We start from the raw sequence: 19,394 nt of genomic DNA, 5'->3' as shown, positions 1-19,394 counted from the left end.
CCTGCCTCGGGCATGGATGTGTATGATGTCCTTAAGTAAGTTAGATTTAAGTAGTTCTAAGTCCTAGGGGACTGATGACCTTAGCAGTTAAGTCCCATTTCACACACATTTGAACATTTTGAAGATGAAACAAGGAAAATCGGAGCTCTGGGCGTACGGGGAAGTACGTGCTTCTCTGGCAGCGAGAACTGCGACGTTTCCTGTATGGCGAGATTAGTTCAGCTATCATATTTCCTGGTTGGCGTTACATGTTCTCAGTCGTCCTGCTAGTGAGTCTCTCTTCATCTCTGTCTCTTTACACGTGTGCAAAACACGCCTACAATTCGGTAAGTGCAAACAAAAAGCTCTCATGAGTTCATTACGGTAATTACATTGTTTCACATTTCGATAGACGTTTATACGTACCATGTTCTCGTAAGTACGATACAAATATGGCATTTATCGAAACGCCTCGAAACAATGACGCATTTACTACTACCCTGTAAAACAAAGAATTTTGTTGTATACGCCCACAATGTGATCTTCATTATTACAGATGTAAGTCTGACATTTGGGCCTTGGCGTTGTCTTGAGGTTTCTGTTCAGCTTTAGATGTCTACTGAAATAATAAGTGGTCTAGCCAACTGCTAATAATGCCACTAGCCTGTTTACACTCTTGTACGATTGTGAGTGTTGTTTTAACTTCGTATGCGCGTGCCTAGCGACATAAACTGCTCTTTTGAAACATTAGCATTAGCGAAACATTGTACGATAAACCCACGTCAAGTAGTCTAGTTCCAGAGATGGTCCACGTTAAGGTTTTCCGATTTTGTGTGAATGTTTTCTAAACGACCCGAAAAAGATGCATTTCTAGCGCATAAATTTTAATACCGGTATCGCAGTTTCCCAAAACTGTGGTTCAGTGTGTATTATACTTTTGTGGGACAATATGTAATTACAATACAGGTCATTAAAATTGCTACACCAAGAAGAAATGCAGATGATAAACGGGTATTCATTGCACAAATATATTATACTAGAACTGAAATGTGAATACATTTTCGCGCAATTTGGGTGCATAGATCCTGAGAAATCAGTACCCAGAACAACCACCTCTGGCCGTAATAACGGCCTTCATACGCCTGGGCATTGAGTCAAACAGAGCTTGGATGACGTGTACGGGTACAGCTGCCCATTCAGCTTCAACACGATACCACAGTTCATCAAGAGTAGTGACTGGCGTATTGTGACGAGCCAGTTGCTCGGCCACCATTGACCAGACGTTTTCAATTGGTGAGGGATCTGGAAAATGTGCTGGCCAGGGCAACAGTCGAACATTTTCTGTATCCAGAAAGGCCCGTACAGGACCTGTAACATGCGGTCGTGCATTATCGTGCTGAAACGTAGGGATTCGCAGGGATCGAATGAAGGGTAGAGCCACAGGTCGTAACACATCTGAAACATAACGTCCACTGTTCAACGTGCCGTCAATGCGAACAAGAGGTGACCGAGACATGTAACCAATGGCCCCCATACCATCACGCCGGGTGATATGCCAGTATGGCGATGACGAATACACGCTTTCAATGTGCGTTCACCGCGATGTCGCCAAATACGGATGCGACCATTGTGATGCTGTAAACAGAACTTGGATTCATCCGAAAAAATACCTTTTGCCATCCGTGCACCCAGGTTCGTCGTCGAGTACACCATCGCAGGCGCTCCTGTCTGTGATGCAGCGTCAAGGGTAACCGCAGCCACGCTCTCCGAGCTGATAGTCCATGCTCCTGCAAACGTCGTCGAACTGTTCTTGCAGATGGTAGTTGTCTTGCAAACGTCACCATCTGTCCACTCAGGGATCGAGATGTGGCTGCATGATCCGTTACAGTCATGCGGATAATATGCCTGTGTTCGCGACTGCTAGTGATACGAGGCCGTTGGGATCCAGCACGGCATTCCGTATTACCCTCCTGAACCCACCAATTGCATATTCTGCTAACAGTCATTGGATCTCGACCAACCCGAGCAGCAATGCCGCGATACGATAAACCGCAATCGCGATAGGCTACAATCCGACCTTTATCAAAGTCGGAAACGTGATGGTACGCATTCCTCCTCCTTACACGAGGCATCACAACAACGTTTCACCAGGAAACGCCGGTCAAATCATGATAAATCGGTTGGAAACTTTCCTCATGTCAGCACGTTGTAGGTGTCGCCAGCGGCGCCAACCTTGTGTGAATGGTCTGAAAAGCTAATCATTTGCATATCACAGCATCTTCTTCCAGTCGGTGAAATTTCGCGTCTGTAGCACGTCATCGTCGTGGTGTAGCAATTGCAATGGCCGGTAGTATATACGTGTCGGCGGGTTGCGCGGCGCCTTCGCCGGCTGTTGCCGCTGCATCTGCCGGCTATCGCTATAGTTCTCGGACACAAATACTTCGCGTATGCCTCCTACTCTGAGAGACTGAGTGTACTGGTGTTCTCTTTTGAGTTTATCTGTGAGGTTAATCGCTTCAAATATTGTTGCTAGACGTCATTATTGCAAATGCTAATATTGCCACTAGCTTGTTACATTACGCTGCTCTTGTATGAATGTGATACCGTTATTTTAACTTCGTATGCTTTCCCTGCCCGGATGTCGCTGGGCCGGGTCCTCAGACAGATACACCCTGCTCGTAAGACCTGAGTTTCTCCTGGCGTATACAATATTCAGATACCTTACGTTGCAGTTTGTGCCTTGAAAATGGTGGAGTGTACTTCCCCAGAAATATCGGCGGTCGCTGTAAATACACTACTGGCCATTAAAATTGCTACACCACGAAGATGACGTGCTACAGACGCGAAATTTAACCGACAGGAAGAAGATGCTGTGATATGCAAAAGATTAGCTCTTCAGAGCATTCACACACGGTTGGCGCCAGTGGCGACACCTACAACGTGCTGGCATGAGCAAAGTTTCCAACCGATTTCTCATACACAAACAGCAGTTGACCGGCGTTGCCTGGTGAAACGTTGTTGTGATGCCTCGTGTAAGGAGGAGAAATGCGTACCATCACGTTTCCGACTTTGATAAAGGTCGGATTGTAGCCTAAATCGATTGCGGTTTATCGTATCGCGACACTGCTGCTCGCGTTGGTCGAGATCCAACGACTGTTACCAGAATATGGAACGCCGTGCTGGATCCCAACGGCCTCGTATCACTAGTAGTCGAGATGACAGGCATCTCATCCGCATGACTGTAACGGATCGTGCAGCCACGTCTCGATCCCTGAGTCAACAGATGGGGACGTTTGCAAGACAACAACCATCTGCACTAACACTTCGACGACGTTTGCAGCAGCATCGACTATCAGCTCGGAGACGATGGCTGCGGTTACCCTTGACGCTGCATCACAGAGAGGAGCGCCTGCGATGGTGTACTCAACGATGAACCTGGGTGCACGAATGGCAAAACGTCATTTTTTCGGATGAATCCAGGTTCTGTTTACAGCATCATGATGGTCGCATCCGTGTTTGTCGACATCGCGGTGAACGCACATTGGAAGCGTGTATTCGTCATCGCCATACTGGCGTATCACCCGGCGTGATGGTATGGGGTGCCATTGGTTACACGTCTAGGTCACCTCTTGTTCGCATTGACGGCACGTTGAACAGTGGACGCTACAGTTCAGATGTGTTACGACCCGTGGCTCTACCCTTCAAAATGGTGCAAATGGCTCTGAGCACTATGGGACTTAACAGCTGTCCCCTATAACTACTTAAACCTAACTAACCTAAGGACATCACACACATCCATGACCGAAGCAGGATTCGAACCTGCGACCGTAGCGGTCTCGCGGTTCCAGACTGAAGCGCCTAGAACTGCTCGGTGACAAAGGCCGGCTCTACCCTTCATTCGATCCCTGCGAATCCGTACATTTCAGTAGGTTAATGCACGACCGCACGTTGTAGGTCCTGTACGGGCCTTTCTGGATACAGAAAATGTTCGACTGCTGCCCTGGCCAGCACATTCTCCAGATCTCTCACCAACTGAAAACGTCTGGTCAATGGTTGCCGAGCAACTGGCTCGTCACAATACGCCAGTCACTACTCTTGATGAACTGTGGTATCGTGCTGAAGCTGCATGGGCAGCTGTACCTGTACACGCCATTCAAGCTCTGTTTGACTCAATGCCCAGGCGTATCAAGGCCGTTATTACGGCAAGAGGTGGTTGTTCTGGGTACTGATTTCTCAGGATCTATGCACCCAAATTGCGTGAAAATGTATTCACATTTCAGTTCTAGTATAATATATTTGTCCAATGAATACCCGTTTATCATATGCATTTCTTCTTGGTGTAGCAATTGTAATGGCCAGTAGTGTATTACCTGGCTTAATTCCCTTAAGTTGTTGGAAAACCGAGCGCGTGTCTTCTGTACTGTGCGACGTAGTGTTTAGGTGCTTCGTTATGTTTCCTGTCGAATTTCCATTCAGTATGGAATACACGAAGTATTAACAAGTGTTTATTGCGTTGAACTACGCAAAAACAGAATCGTGTGTGGAATGTAGGCTTGAATTCATACGAGAATTTCCTGGTGTGCATATTCCCGATGATTCGACGATACGTAGATTAGTGAAGAAACTTAAAGAGATTGAATCTGTGTTACAGAAACGATGGACTAGAGAACCTAGTGTTTTAACCGAAAATAAATTAGACGAGATAGAGGAGGCCTCGGAAAGAAGTCAACTAACTCTCTGCGCCGTTTAGACTTCAGACTGGTGTGTCAAGAGCAACTCCTCACAGAGCTGTGTACAGACTGAAATTGAAACTATACAAAATAACGGTAGTTCATCAACTGAGGAACTCAGATACTGTTGCTCGGGGTCGATATTGCAACTGGCTGTTACAGTCTGTGCACGATAGGGAAGTTGATCCCGAGATGCTTTTTTTCTCGTGAATCATGACTGTGTAAGCTTATTTTGACCGTCGCTGACACATGAGACCGCAAACCTTCTTTCCTTCCCGCCTGGGCAAGCTGTGCAGTGACTAGAGTACATGTAAAGCTTACTGGGACATGGTAAATGCTAGCTACAATGAAGTCGATAATTCGATTGTAATATTGGCATTTTAATTTGATATCGCCCACAACTGACAAAATTTACAAAAAAAATGGGAATTTCTTTGTCCACCCACACACTCCTGAGAATGGCACATTAACAATTTGCAATTACGCGCCCCTATTACCGGCAGCTGCGTTGATAAATACTCGGCACCTCTCAAGGATAACTACCAGATCAAGAATATTAGTGGAAGTGGTTAAGCGTTGGTGAAAATCTCGCCTCTGAGCACACAAAGAGCTCTAACTGCAAAACTCTACACGGAACACGCGTTGGTGCAGTGCTGCGATACAGACCGTATATCTCCCTTCGAAGACGACGGCCAAGACGCCGTCTCCAAGTCTGTACCGCTCGATGGCTGAAGGCGAAGTCCCCTCTCACCACAATTCTCCCGTCTCACACGCATACGAAAACGCGGCGAAACAATACCCCGTTTCGGCCAATGTCGAACGCTCTATCATCGCCGAAATCCCTCCAACGGCATTTCTGAGATCTACCCAATGATCGAGTAGGTTATATCGCCCCCAGGCAAACGAAATTCCCGTCTTCGCCTCGTGCTGCCCAGCACAGGTGGCTCCGGATGCCGGGCCATCCCCAAAAGCGCCGTATTGTCCCGCGTTTCCGGTGACCGCTACCTGCCGCCCACGGCAGCCCGGCGAGCTACGGCCAGCTGCAGACTTTATATTCCACAATTCTCAACTTCCGACACTTATCACCAACCCTTTAAGTTTGCGACTTAATCATGAAGACATGCAGGGAATACTGCTCGAGGGTGCCTCACATTTATCATAATTCAATAGAGTCATGATCTGATGCCCTTGCCAGTCCCTTTATTATTAATACTAATGTTGGTAAGATAACGTTTAAGTGCCCATGTCCTGGCACCTTACAACTGCGTCAGTCAGAGTACGTTGGAGCTCCGAAAATCCTCACGAATTACATCAACAACCTCGGCATGATGTGGAAACAGGAGTGTGATGAGCAATTAGTGCAAGAGGAATTATTTGCCCAGTCTTTTACCACGAAACAGTACTTTCTGACAAGTATCTGAACAATTCACTGCATCACAGAGTGAAACTTTCGCTCTGCAGCAGAGTGTGCGCTGATATGAAACTTCCTGGCAGATTAAAACTCTGTGCCAGACCGAGACTCGAACTCGGGACCTTTGCCTTTCGTGGTCAAGTGCTCTACCACCTGAACTACCAAAGATAGTAGAGTGCTTGTACGCGAAAGGCAAAGGTCACGAGTTCAAGTCTCGCCCCCACACACAGTTTTAATGTGCCAGGAAGTTTCATATCAGTGCACACTCCGCTGCAGAGTGAAAATTTCATTCTGGAAACATCCTCCAGGCTGCGACTAAACCATGTCTCCGCAATATCCTTTCTTCCAGAAGTGCTAGTCTTACAAGTTTCGTAGGAGAGCTTTTGTGAAGTCTGGAACGTAGAAGACGAGGTACTGGCCGAAGTACAGCTGTGAGGAGGGGTCATGAGTCGTGCGTGGTTAGCTCAGATGGAAGAGCACTTGCCCGCAAAAGGCAATGGTCCCGAATTTTAGTCTTGGTCCGGCACACAGTTTTAGGCCGCCAGGAATTTTCAATACACTGCATCCTTTTTTTTTTTTTTTTTTTTTTTTTTTAAAGAAAAAAAACTAAGGCTGTGTTCACAGTGGCACCGACAACAGTTATCAGATCCGATAACATCAGCCGACAGCGTAGTCATAGTGTGTTCGATCTCCTTCATCAGTTTTTGGCAGGATCAAGGAGGTTAGGTGAGGTTAGAATCTATTCACCTCGTCGTCGGAGCTGAATCACTTTCCGGCCAAATGTTCTTTTAACCTAGGGAACAGGAGATAGCCACTGGGCACCAAGTCAGGACTATAGGGTGGGTGGGTGATTATGTTCCACTGAAACTGTTGCAGGAGAGCAACGGTTTGCCAAGCGATGTGTAGGCGAGCGTTGTCATGGAGAATGTGTACACCCTTGATCAACATTCCTGTTTTCAGGCTCTGAAATGCCCATTTAAGTTTTTTCAGAGTCTCACAGTAACTGTCAGCATTAATTGCGGTCCCAGTGATTCAGCTCTGACTACGAGGTCAAAGAGAAGGGGTTCATAACTTTCTGAACAGCGTGGCGGCGAGCTGGTATGACATGGGCACACAAAAACTGCCACAGCATCTACAAAAATGCATCAACAGAAATGGTGATTATGTCGAAAACTAGCTAAATGTTCAAGCTGTAAACTTATGTAAACCATTGCAGAAATAAACAGGTCTATGTACTTATAAAAAAAATAGGAGACCTTACCTTTGGGATTACCCTCGTAGTTCGTTTAGGAAGGTCATCTTTCATGCCCCTGATGCCTACTAGCTTGCTTACAAAGTATGCAAGTTTGATCCCTTCTATTTTTATATAGTTGCAGGTTACCAAGAATACTCTTGTATCTCATAAGGAACAACTGACCCCTAGTTGCAAGAAAGTTATTATCAGCTGAGAATATAAATAGCCATTAGCTGTGTAATGGAATGACAGTAGCGAAAATTTGTGACGGACTCAAATCCAAATTTCCCGCTTATCGTGCAGTCGCCTTACCATTATGCTATCCGAGCACATCTCACAAACAGACCCAGACTTTCATATGTTGTCAACTGTGTGTCTACAACCTGCACTCGTACAATCATCGTGTATGTTTCCGTACAGGGGAGACATTTTAATTGAAAGTCACTTGCTCGGTGTCGGTGGATAAATACTATATTGCAGTGCGTGTGTTGTTCAGAAGTATGATGCACTGTGACAACTACAGGCATCGTGAAATACATAAAAAGTAAGACGACCAAGCGAGAAATATGGGTTTGAGTCCCAGTCCGACACAATTTTCATTGTTGTCATTCCCTTATACAGCTGATGGTTGTCCATATTTGCAGCTGTGGATATATTTCACTTGTTTATTTGTTTCATAATGGCTGAAGTAGCTGCAGAAGAAACATTGCATCATACTTCTGAACAATACTGGCACAGCAATATATCAGATCCATACTTACACCGGCCACCATTTGAAAGACTTTTCTTTGCATTACAAAATAATTAAGGCTTTATTAAATATTGCCTTCTTCCCTGAAGGTACACGATTATAAAGCAAAATTTCTGAGGCAAAACAGTACTTCAGAGAATAATATTATAAGATTAAGTAATTTGCTGCAAATCAGTAGTAAATGTGTGCGCCTACTAAGTGTGCATTTAATGAAAAATGATGCACGAGGTTCCTTTAATTTCTTTAGAACACTGTTACATAAGAAGAAAGTGATAAACTGTCAAAAGATACATGTGTACTGAGTCTTAAGCATAAAATAATTGTTACTGTAAGAGAAAGTTTTCAAAATAAATTTTTATATGGATTTATCTTTCGTTAGAGTAATATGAAATTAGCAAGGTGTAAGATTCATTCTGCAATACTGCAAGAACTAAAGAATCTTCTGTGCATCATTACAAGGTGTTCATTATTACTGTAACAAAGGAATATGTTGTTAGTTAGGTAAAGCCACAGGACACAGTCTTGTTCAGAAACCCCAAAGAAAAGGGAGTTACACTTGACATTGAGAGTATATTGTCCCAGGAATACTGTCTTTGTAGTATTTTCCTGTGTGTGATATTATAGCTCTCGTTTGGGTTTTGTGTTGTCATGCAAACATTTTCACAAGAGATCCCTGTATACAGGTCTTATAATCTCCATCGCAGCAATGTCAGCTATATAGCTTTCGCTGAAGTCACTCAGCAATCTATAAAAGTGGCTAAGAGTAAGTTGAAGATTGTCACCAGTTAAAATCTGGGGGTCACACTGCTCTCCTCATAGTTTCCACACTCTTCTCAGCATTCCTTACAGTGACAAAACCATAAGCAAACTGCAGCTGATCAATTGCACTGTCAGTAAGTCTACCCTTTCATGTTGCTGTTTTGCAGTACTCCACTTTTTCTCTTTCAAGGTTCTTTCATTTCTGAATGTATGCACAACACTCCAGTTCCTTAATTTCAGTATTTCCTTACTCCCTTGTGTGAGTTACTCTTTGGATAGCACTGGAATCCTGTTACATGTTGTAAATGCTGTGAATGTATCTCTCTAAAATTTTTAATATTAGTTCACTCTCCAAGCTTTCAGTGAACCCACTAACACTCATGTAGAGGTAAACCAGCCATAGGCTTCACAGAATTATATGAGCTATTACACCTAAAATGTCTCTCTTGGTATTCTGCTTTTGCCAGTATAATTACATCAGTTCATACACAAGCCTCAAATTTACTTCATGTCATCTATTACTGGTGGATATTGACTAATAGCACATGGTGCAAAAGCTAATTTGGAGCAAGCCCTTTTCAGCTACTGCTTCAGTGGCAGGTGCAGTGTTACGTGGCTTTATGCTTAATTACAGACTTACTATTTTATCAGTTGATTTGTTTTCACCACGTAACACCCGCTGTCTACGTCCTTCTGCATTGCTGAGCGATGTATCACTTTTCCTTCTGACGCCGCAACTCTTCCTTTCCTATATCTTTACTACTTTTTATCTATAAAAATGATGAACTATTGGTTTTTGCCATTTAACAACTTTTTAATAACTGTGGAAGTATTACAGGCATGGGGTCCCACCTAATGTGTCACCCATCTATACGTTTTACATGAACCTTTCAAGATTCGATCGATCTGTTTACAAAAGAAAGCAGAATATCTCTTCCTTTGATGTTGTCCAACAACGGCCTAGGAAGCCATTCGTTTTATTCCTTGCCCACTTGCCGCTACGTTGAACTTTCGTGGTGATCGTTGGGCGACGTCTTCCACATTATCTGCAACATAAATAAACCTTCTTCCCACAGTATTTCTGAAAACCCAAAAACAAACTTAAAGAACATAATAATAATAACTGTTCTTACAATTATTCGTATAAGTCTTGGTCGATTTAATGAGGGGTGGGACAGGCCTAAGCCTCGTGACACCACACAGGATACTGAGAAAATGCAGTCAGTTTACACTGAGGTGACAAGTCATGGGATAGCGATATGCACATATACAAATGGTAGTAAAATCACATACACAAGGCATAAAATGGCAGTTCAAAGGTGAGCTGTCATTTGTATACGTGTCATTAGTGTGAAATGACTTCCTACGTGATTATGGCCACACGACGGGAAGGGTTTGAATGTGGAATGGTAGTTGGAGCAAGACACATGGGACATTCATTTTTGGAAATAAGTAGGTAATTGAAACTTCCTGGCAGATTAAAACTGTGTGCCGGACCGAGACTCGAATTTGGGACCTTTGCCTTTCGCGGGCAAGTGCTCTACCAACTGAGCTACCCTAGCACAACTCACACCCCGTCCTCACAGCTTTACTTCTGTCAGTACCTCATCTCCTACCTTCCAAACTTTACAGAATCTCTCCTGCTAACCTTGCAGAACTAGCACAGCCTGCGGGATGTTTCCAGAATGAGATTTTCACAGTTTTAATCTGCCAGGAAGTTTCATATCAGCGCACACTCCGCTGCAGAGTGAAAATCTCATTCTGGAAACATCCCCCAGGCTGTGGTTAAGCCATGTCTCCGCAATATCCTTTTTTTCAGGAGTGCTAGTTCTGCAAGGTTAGCAGGAGAGCTTCTGTAAAGTTTGGGAGATAGGACACGAGGTACTGGCAGAAGTAAAGCTGGGAGGACGGGGCGTGAGTCATGCTAGGGTAGCACAGTTGGTAGAGCACTTGCCCGAGTTTGGGTCTTGGTCCAGCACACAGTTTTAATCTGCCAGGAAGTTTCATATCGGCACACACTCCACTGCAGAGTGAAAATCTCATTCAAGTAGGTAATTCAGAATTCTGAGATCCACAGTGTCAAGAGTGTGCCAAGAATACCAAATTTCAGGCATTATGTCTTACCACGGACAACGCAGTGGGCAATGGCCTTCGCTTAATAACCGAGAGAGTTGTCAGTGCTAACAAACAAGCAACACTGCATGAAATAGCTGCAGAAATCAACGTGGGACATGCAACAAATGTATCTGTTCTGACAGTATGGTGAAATTTGGCATTAGAGGACTCTGGCAGCAGACAACCAATGTGAGTGCCTTTAATAACAGCACAATACCTGCAGCACCTCTCCTTGATTCGTGGCTGTATCGGTCGGATCCTGACTGGAAAACTGTGCCCTGCTCAGTTTCAGTTGAGAAGAGCATATGGTAGGGTTTCGAGTGTGGCGCAGACCCCATGAAGCGATGGACCCAAGTTGTCAACAAGGCACTGGGCCAGCTGGTGGTGGCTCCATAATGGTGTGGGCTGTGCTTACGTGGTATGGATTGGTCATCTGGTCCAACTGAACTGATTGTTGACTGAAAATTGTTATGTTTGGCTACTAGGAGACCATTTGCTGTGATTCTTGGACTTCATTTTTTCAAACAGCAATGAAATTTTTATGGATGACAGTACACCATGTCACTGGACCACAATTGCTCATGATCAGCTTGAAGAGTGTTCTGGAAAATGTGAGCAAATGATTTAGCTACCTGGATTGCCTGACACAAATCCCATTGCACATTTATGGAACATATCGAGAGCTCACTCTGGAAACAAAATCCTGCACTAGTGACACTTTCGCAACTGTGGACAGCTATAGAGGCAGCAGGGCCCCACTTCCAATAACTCAGCGAGTCCTTGCCACTTCGAGTTGCTGCGCTACACCTGGCAAAAGGAGGTCTGACACGGTATTAGGAGGTATATCGTGAGTTCTGTCACCTCAGCATACAAAGGAGATTGCTTAAAAAAATACTTACGTGACCCGTATTAGAATATTCCTCATGTTTATGACTCATACCATATGGACCTAAAAGGGGACATTGAACATATACAAAAAAAGGGCAGCACAAATGGTCAGAGGGTTGTGTGACCCACTTAAGAGTGCTCAGGAAGTGCTGCAAAAGCTGACTGGGAGACACCTGAAGATATATACCAACTATTCCCAAATAGCTGATTTACAATGTTTCAAAAAACGTCATTGAGGTTGAAGAGTGCACACAGAGACAGTTAAGCCATCATTTTCTGTGCTTCATGTTGAAGCAGAATGGGATTTAATCCTAATACATAGTGCAGTGGGAAGTGCACTCTGCCACACACTTCAGAGGCTTACAGAATACTGACATAAATTTGATACGGTTTTCTGTTTGCAGCAAAGTTGTATCTACAAACTTTGCACATCATGATGTGCTGAGCCATAAAATCAACAATGGTAAAGCTTTTTGATGCTCACTCACAATACTGAAACTGTTGTTGTCCTCTTATTGTGAACATGAAAATTTTATGACTCAAGCCAAGAGGTTACTGCTTTCCGGTAAGATATGCTTGTAGCTGTATCACTTTTGTGGATATTTCTTAAAAAGTACAGGTTCCCAATTTGCCAAATGGTCTCATCCTGTACATGCTATTAGGAGAATGCAAATGCCTCTAAAATAATGAAATAAAAATAGATATATAACAAGCTACACCACAGTCACTGTAAACATAAAACCAAATAAACTGCTATATGTAGGTAGTGTTCCAAAGATAGATTGCATACGGCTCTCCATCCTAGTCTTCCTATTCTGTGCAACCCTACTTCCTTTTATACTGCTTGCTCTACTGAAGCCTAATGTCTTCCATCTAATATTTACTCCAGCTGCACATGTGCACCCACGCGCATGCACATGCGTACACTCACCCGCACATTACCCAAGTGCGCACGCACTCACCTGCCGGCGCATGCACCCAACCTCCCAGGTGCACATGTCCTCACGTGCACAGACATGCACATGTGTGCCCAAGTGCATGCGCGCGTGCGTGCACTCACTCACACTCACACTCACACACACATACACACACACACACACACACACACACACACACACACACACACACACACACTACCAAATAGACTTTTTCTTGATGCCTCAGAATGAGTCTTACCAACTGATTCCCATTTTTAGTCAACATGTGTCATAAATTTCCTATATCTGCTGTTTAGTTCTGCACCTTTTTGTGAGTCATTCAGTTTACCCACCTAATCTTCCATCATTTTTCTGTGGCACCACATTTCAAAATCTGCTTTTCTTGTTTGTTGTCCACATTTCACCTCCATAGAAGGGTGCAATCCAGATAAATATTTTCAGAAAAGACTTCCTAATAGCAACATTCACCTTGAAACCACCTTTTCAAGATACTATCACTTCCTTACAAGCAATCTTCCAAATGCTTTGCCACCTCTGATGAATAAAATGTAATTTGCAAACTTCCAAGTTTTTCTTTCTTCTCACCGAGGTCACCAAACTTCTTAATTGCTGTAGGGAATATCAGACATCCTAATGTGGCCACATTGACAGTAGATGTACAAATTACAGAAGTAAACAATGGAAAATGCAGGATGGAATAACAACAGTGTTATGAAAAAGATAGATTATGTAATTTGACTGATAAAAAGTGCAGCGGCAGAAGAATGTACATATAAAGCCATTAAATTTTGCAAGCTTTCAGAGCCAGTGGCCCGTTCTTCTGGTAAAAGAGCTGACAGGAAAGAAAGAGGGGTGAAGGAAAATGAGGCGAGATTTAGAAATAGAGTTCACAAAGGACTGTTGAGGTTTAGGAAAAAGGGTAGAGTTCGAAAAATTTACCCGGAACTCCAGGTCAGAGGAGACATACTGGATGGGATGAGAAAGAAAGACTGATTGTTGTCGACGGCACTGTATGGTATTTGAAAACCTGAAAGCTTAAAGACTGAAGATAAAATGCAATACAGAGATTACTCCCAAAACATCATTTATGAGTTAATAACAGTGGAAAGCTAAGTACATAGTATCTGATGGAGCTGGGAGGGGAGCGGCAAAAATAGAAGGGTCAGAAAACGAAAAATGAAGTAAACTAAAAGGGAGTGAAGAAAGGAATAGTTACTGTGAAGAAATGCTGAGACCAAAGAAATTATCGTGAATTAAGGTGAGGTGGTTGGCGAGAATCAAGGACATGTTGTAGCGCCAGTACCCACCTGCTGAGTTCTGAAAAATGTGTGACTGGGGGAAGTATCCAGATGGCATGTGTGGTGAAACATGCACCAAGGTTTTACAGCATGCTCTGCAACAAGATATTGTATGTTACCAGTATACACCCTCTGCCTACTCAGTGTTATCGTGGTCTCGAATGTATTAATCGACCAGAATAGGGGAGAGTTACCGGACAGGATGAGAAAGAAAGATTGATTGATGGGGACTGCACTGGTCAAGCTTTGAAAACCTGAGAGCTTAAAGGTGGAAGATAGGGAATACACAAGACAGAGATTACTGCCAAAACATTGTGCATGAGTTAGTGACTGTGGAAAGCTAAGGGCATTGTATGTGGTACAGTTGGGAGGGGTGGGGTGCATGAACAAATAGGCAGGTCAGAAAATGAGAGATATAAAAAACTATAAGAGAGTTAAGAAATGAGTATTTACCGTGAAGAAATGCTGAGACTGAAGAAATTAACATAAAATAAGCGCAGGTGGGTGACATGAACTGAGGGCATGTTGTAGTGCCAGTTTCCACCTGCAGTGTTCTGAGAAACTGATATCTTGAAGAAGAAACCAAATGTCACGTGCAATAAAAACAGGCACCACAGTCATGACTGTCATGTTGTACAGCGTGCTCTGCAACAGGATATTGTGTACTGCTATTATACACATTCTGCCTATGCCTATTCATCCTAGCTGATAACTTGGCAGCAGTCATGCCAATGTAAAATGCTGAACAATGTTTACATAATGGCTGGTATACGACATGATGCCTCTCCCTTTCATATTATACGATTTTCCAATTATAGGGCTGGTATAGTTGTAGCAGGAGGTTGCATACGACAGGTCTTACAGTGAGCAGCCATTATGTAAACATTGTTCAGCATTTTACATTGGCATGACTGCTGCTTTGAGAAGGCTGTGACTTCCTAAAATCATGCCCTGAAATGTGGGCCATTCTGTCTGTCATTTTGCCACCACACATAGAATAGCTTTTCATCACCTTTCCAGTACCCGCAATATCCTTGTCAGACTCTATGTTCCTTCTACATTCATCTGCCTACCATATGGCTCCTAACACTGTGATAATCTCACTGTAAGACCTGTCGTATGCAACCTCCTGCTACAACCAGACCAGCCCTATAATTGGAAAATCGTATAATATGAAAGGGAGAGGCATCATGTCATATACCAGCCATTATGTAAACATTGTTCAGCATTTTACATTGGCATGACTGCTGCCAAGTTATCAGCTAGGATGAATAGGCATAGGCAGAATGTGTATAATAGCAGTACACAATATCCTGTTGCAGAGCACGCTGTACAACATGACAGTCATCACTGTGGTGCCTGTTTTTATTGCACGTGATATTTGGTTTCTTCTCCAAGATATCAGTTTCTCAGAACACTACAGGTGGAAACTGGCACTACAACATGCCCTCAGTTCATGTCACCCACCTGCGCTTATTTTATGTTAATTTCTTCAGTCTCAGCATTTCTTCACGGTAAATACTCATTTCTTAACTCTCTTATAGTTTTTTATATCTCTCATTTTCTGACCTGCCTATTTGTTCATGCACCCTGCCCCTCCCAACTGTGCCACATACAATGCCCTTAGCTTTCCACAGTCACTAACTCATGCACAATGTTTTGGCAGTAATCTCTGTCTTGCGTATTCCCTATCTTCCACCTTTAAGCTCTCAGGTTTTCAAAGCTTGACCAGTGCAGTCCCCATCAATAAATCTTTCTTTCTCATCCTGTCCGGTAAGTCTCCTCTATTCTGGTCGACTTTTCCGAACTCTGACCCTTTTCCTTAGCCTCACTAGTCATTTTCCTTCACCCCCTCTTTCTTCCCCTTCAATCTTTCTGTCAGAAGAAGGATCCATTGGATACAAAAGCTTGCAAACTTCAATACTTTTATATGGGCCTGCAATCACTTGTTGGATAGATTTTTTATCCATCCAATTTCATTATATTTTCAAAAATTGAATATTTTCATCTAAAAAGATAGGTAGTTATTCTCCATGTAGAGGAAATGGGTCACAGGTAGGCACCCATCACAGTCACATCTGCCAGAGACAGTATTTTTTTTTTTTTTGGGGGGGGGGGGGGGGGGGGGGGGGTTCGTGCGCGCTTAAAAGAAGGCCTTTTGGCTGAAAGCTCAACATTATAGCAGTCTTTTTGTTGTGCCCATCTGTGTTTCAACCTCTGTATGGTGAGTAGCTATCTATCCTTTATTCATAATTGCAGAAACAAAACACACACCTCGTCAGTACAATGAAACAAGTGACAAACTAGACACTGTCATTTCAAGTTGGACTGGCTGCACACACTCTGTTTTTAAATTGCAGTTTTATGAACTTCAAAAAAATCTTGACATGTGAGGTCATGAATATGACATTTAAATAACAGATTAAACAAATTCATTTCTTTACTGCATTTTCATGGCCCATTTGCCTACCCTAATCAGATTTTATACTTTCAAGCTAGTTTTCATACTGTTGCTTAGAAAATCTGCTGAATCCAGCAAATGGAGATGATTGTCAAAGTGTACCTTTGGTGAGTTTGTTGCTTCATGTTGCAGTTAGCTGATCTATAACTCCATTGAAAATCTGTAATATATGGGAGACTTTTCTCCTGAACCACAGCAACTGTTAATGATTCATTATATGTCTACATACATATTCTGCAAGCAAATGTAAAATGTGTGGCAAGAGGGTATGATGTACCACTGCTAGTCATTTCCTTTCCTGTTCCACTCTGATAGAATATAGGAAAAATGACTGTCTATATGTCTCCATATACTAATTACTCATTTCTTATTTTTGTGGTCCTTATGAGAAATGTCTGTTGGCTGCAGTATGATCATTATGCAGTCAGCTTCAAATGCTGGTTCTCTATTTTTTTTTTCACTAGTGTTCCTTGAAAAGAACATCACCTTCCCTCCAGGGAATCTGGTTTGAGTTCCCAAAGCATCTGCATAACATTTGCATCTTGTTCGAACCAACTGGTAACAAATATAACAGACCATCTCTGAATTGCTTCAGTTCCTTCCTTTGATCCAACCTGGTGAGGATCCCAAATACTCAAGCACTATTCAAGAATAGGTCACACTTGCATCCTATATGCAGTCACCTTTACATCACACTTTCATAGAATTCTACCAGTAAACTGAAGTTGACCATTCATGTTCCCTACCGTAATCCTTCCATGCTCCTTCCATTTCATGTAGCTAATGCAAAGTTACTCAATCAAAGTGACTGTGTCAAGTAAGATACTACTAATGCTGTACACAAACAGTACAGATTCGGTTATCCTACTCATCTGAATTAACGTACATTTTTCTACATTTAAATGTAGCTGCAGTTTATCATATCAACTAGAAATTTTGTCTAAGTAATCTAGTACCTAGTACCTACCATCTCTCAGTGGCAACATCTTCCTTTATACCACAGCATCAACAGCAAACACCTGCAGATTGCTGCTCACCCTTTCTGCCAGATTGTTTATCTAACTAGAAAATAACAGTAGTCCTGTCACACTTCCCTGGGGCGCCCCTGATGATACCTTTGTCTCTGATGAACACTCACTGTTGGGGACTACTTGTTGTTGTTGTTGTTGTTGTTGTTGCTGTTATTGTAGTTGTTGCTGTTGTGGTCTTCAGTCCGGAACTGGTGTGATGCAGCTCTCCATGCTGCTCTATCCTGTACAAGCTGCTTCATCTCTGAGTAACTACTGCAACCTATATCCTTCTGAATCTGCTTAGTGTATTCAACTCTTGGTCTCCCTCTACAATTTTTACCCTCCACGGTTCCCTCCAATACTAAATTGGTTATCCCTTGCTTCCTCAGAATGTGTCCTACCAATTGATCCCATCTTTTAGTCAAGTTGTGCCACAAATTCTCTTCTCCTCAATTCTGTTCAGTACCTCTTCATTAGTTACGTGATCTACCCATTTAATCTTCAGCATTCTTCTGTAGCTTCTACTCTCTTCTTGTCTAAACTATTTCTCATCCATGTTTCACTTCCATACATGGGTACACTCCGTACAAATACTTTCAGAAAAGACTTCCTGGCACTTAAACCTATACTCAATGTTAACAGGTTTCTCATCTTCAGAAACGCTTTCCTTGCCATAGCCAGTCTACGTTTTATATCCTCTCTACTTCAACCATCATTAGTTATTTTGCCCCCCAAATATCAAAACTCTTCTACTACTTTAAGTGTCTCATTTCCTAATCTAATTCCTTCAGCATTACCTGATTTAATTTGTCTGCATTCCATTATCCTCATTTTGCTTTGGTTGCTGTTCATCTTATATCCTCCTTTCCAAACACTGTCCATTCTGTTCAACTGCTCTGCCAGGTCCTTTGCTGTCCCTGAGAGAATTACAATCTCATTGGCAAACCTCAAAGTTTTTATTTCCTCTCCTTGGATTCTGTTTCTTACACCAAATTTTTCTTTTGTTTCCTCTACTGCTTGCTCAATATACAGATTGAATAACATTGGGGATAGGCTACAACCTTGTCTCACTCCGTGTTCGACGACGGCTAACCTTTCATACCTCTCGACTCTTATAACTGCCATCTGGTTTCTGTACAAATTGTAAATAGCCATTCTCTCCTTGTATTTTATCCCTGCCACCTTCAGAATTTGAAAGATAGTATTTTGATCAACATTGTCAAAAGCTTTCTCTAAGTCTACAAATGCTAGAAATGTAGGTTTGCCTTCATAGGGTCAGTACTGCCTCACGTGTTCCATCATTTCTATGGAATCCAAACTGGTCTTCCCCAAGGTCGGCTTCTACCCATTTTTTCATTTGTCTGTGAAGAATTTTTGTTAGTATTTTGCAGCTGTGACTTATTAAACTGATAGTTTGGTAATTTTCACACCTGTCAGCACCTGTTTTCTTTGGGATTGGAATTATTATGTTCTTCTTGAAGTCTGAGGGTATTTTGCCTGTCTCACACATCTTACTCACCAGATGGTACAGTTTTGTCATGGAGCCTGTCCCAAGGCTATCAGTAGTTCTCCTGCGGCCTTGTTTCAACTTAGGTCTTTCAGTGTACTGTCACATTCTTCATGCACTATCATATCTCCCATTTCATCTTCATCTACATCTTGTTCCATTTCCATAATATTGCCCTCAAGTGCATCGCCCTTGTATAGATCCTCTATATTCTCCTTGTGGTGTCACCGCCAGACACCACACTTACTAGGTGGTAGCTTTAAATCGGCCGCGGTCCATTAGTACACGTCGGACCCGCGTGTCGCCACTGTGT

At 42.9% G+C, this 19,394-nt stretch overlaps 1 protein-coding gene across 1 annotated transcript in view; it reads left to right on the top strand.

Moving 5' to 3' along the window:
* Positions 1 to 230: 230 nt before the first annotated feature.
* LOC124717061 (BTB/POZ and MATH domain-containing protein 4-like) overlaps positions 231 to 19,394 on the top strand; it is an 86,496-nt gene continuing 67,332 nt past the window's right edge. Inside the window, exon 1 of the mRNA XM_047243744.1 lies at positions 231 to 326. The gene's annotated coding sequence lies outside the window, so the exon portion shown is untranslated. The remainder of the gene's footprint in view (positions 327 to 19,394) is intronic.

The sequence above is a fragment of the Schistocerca piceifrons genome, chromosome 9, assembly GCF_021461385.2.
Source record: "Schistocerca piceifrons isolate TAMUIC-IGC-003096 chromosome 9, iqSchPice1.1, whole genome shotgun sequence".
In the NCBI taxonomy this organism is placed as follows: domain Eukaryota; kingdom Metazoa; phylum Arthropoda; class Insecta; order Orthoptera; family Acrididae; genus Schistocerca; species Schistocerca piceifrons.
Note: the sequence above shows the minus strand (reverse complement) of the source record. Positions and strands in the feature narration are given on the sequence as shown.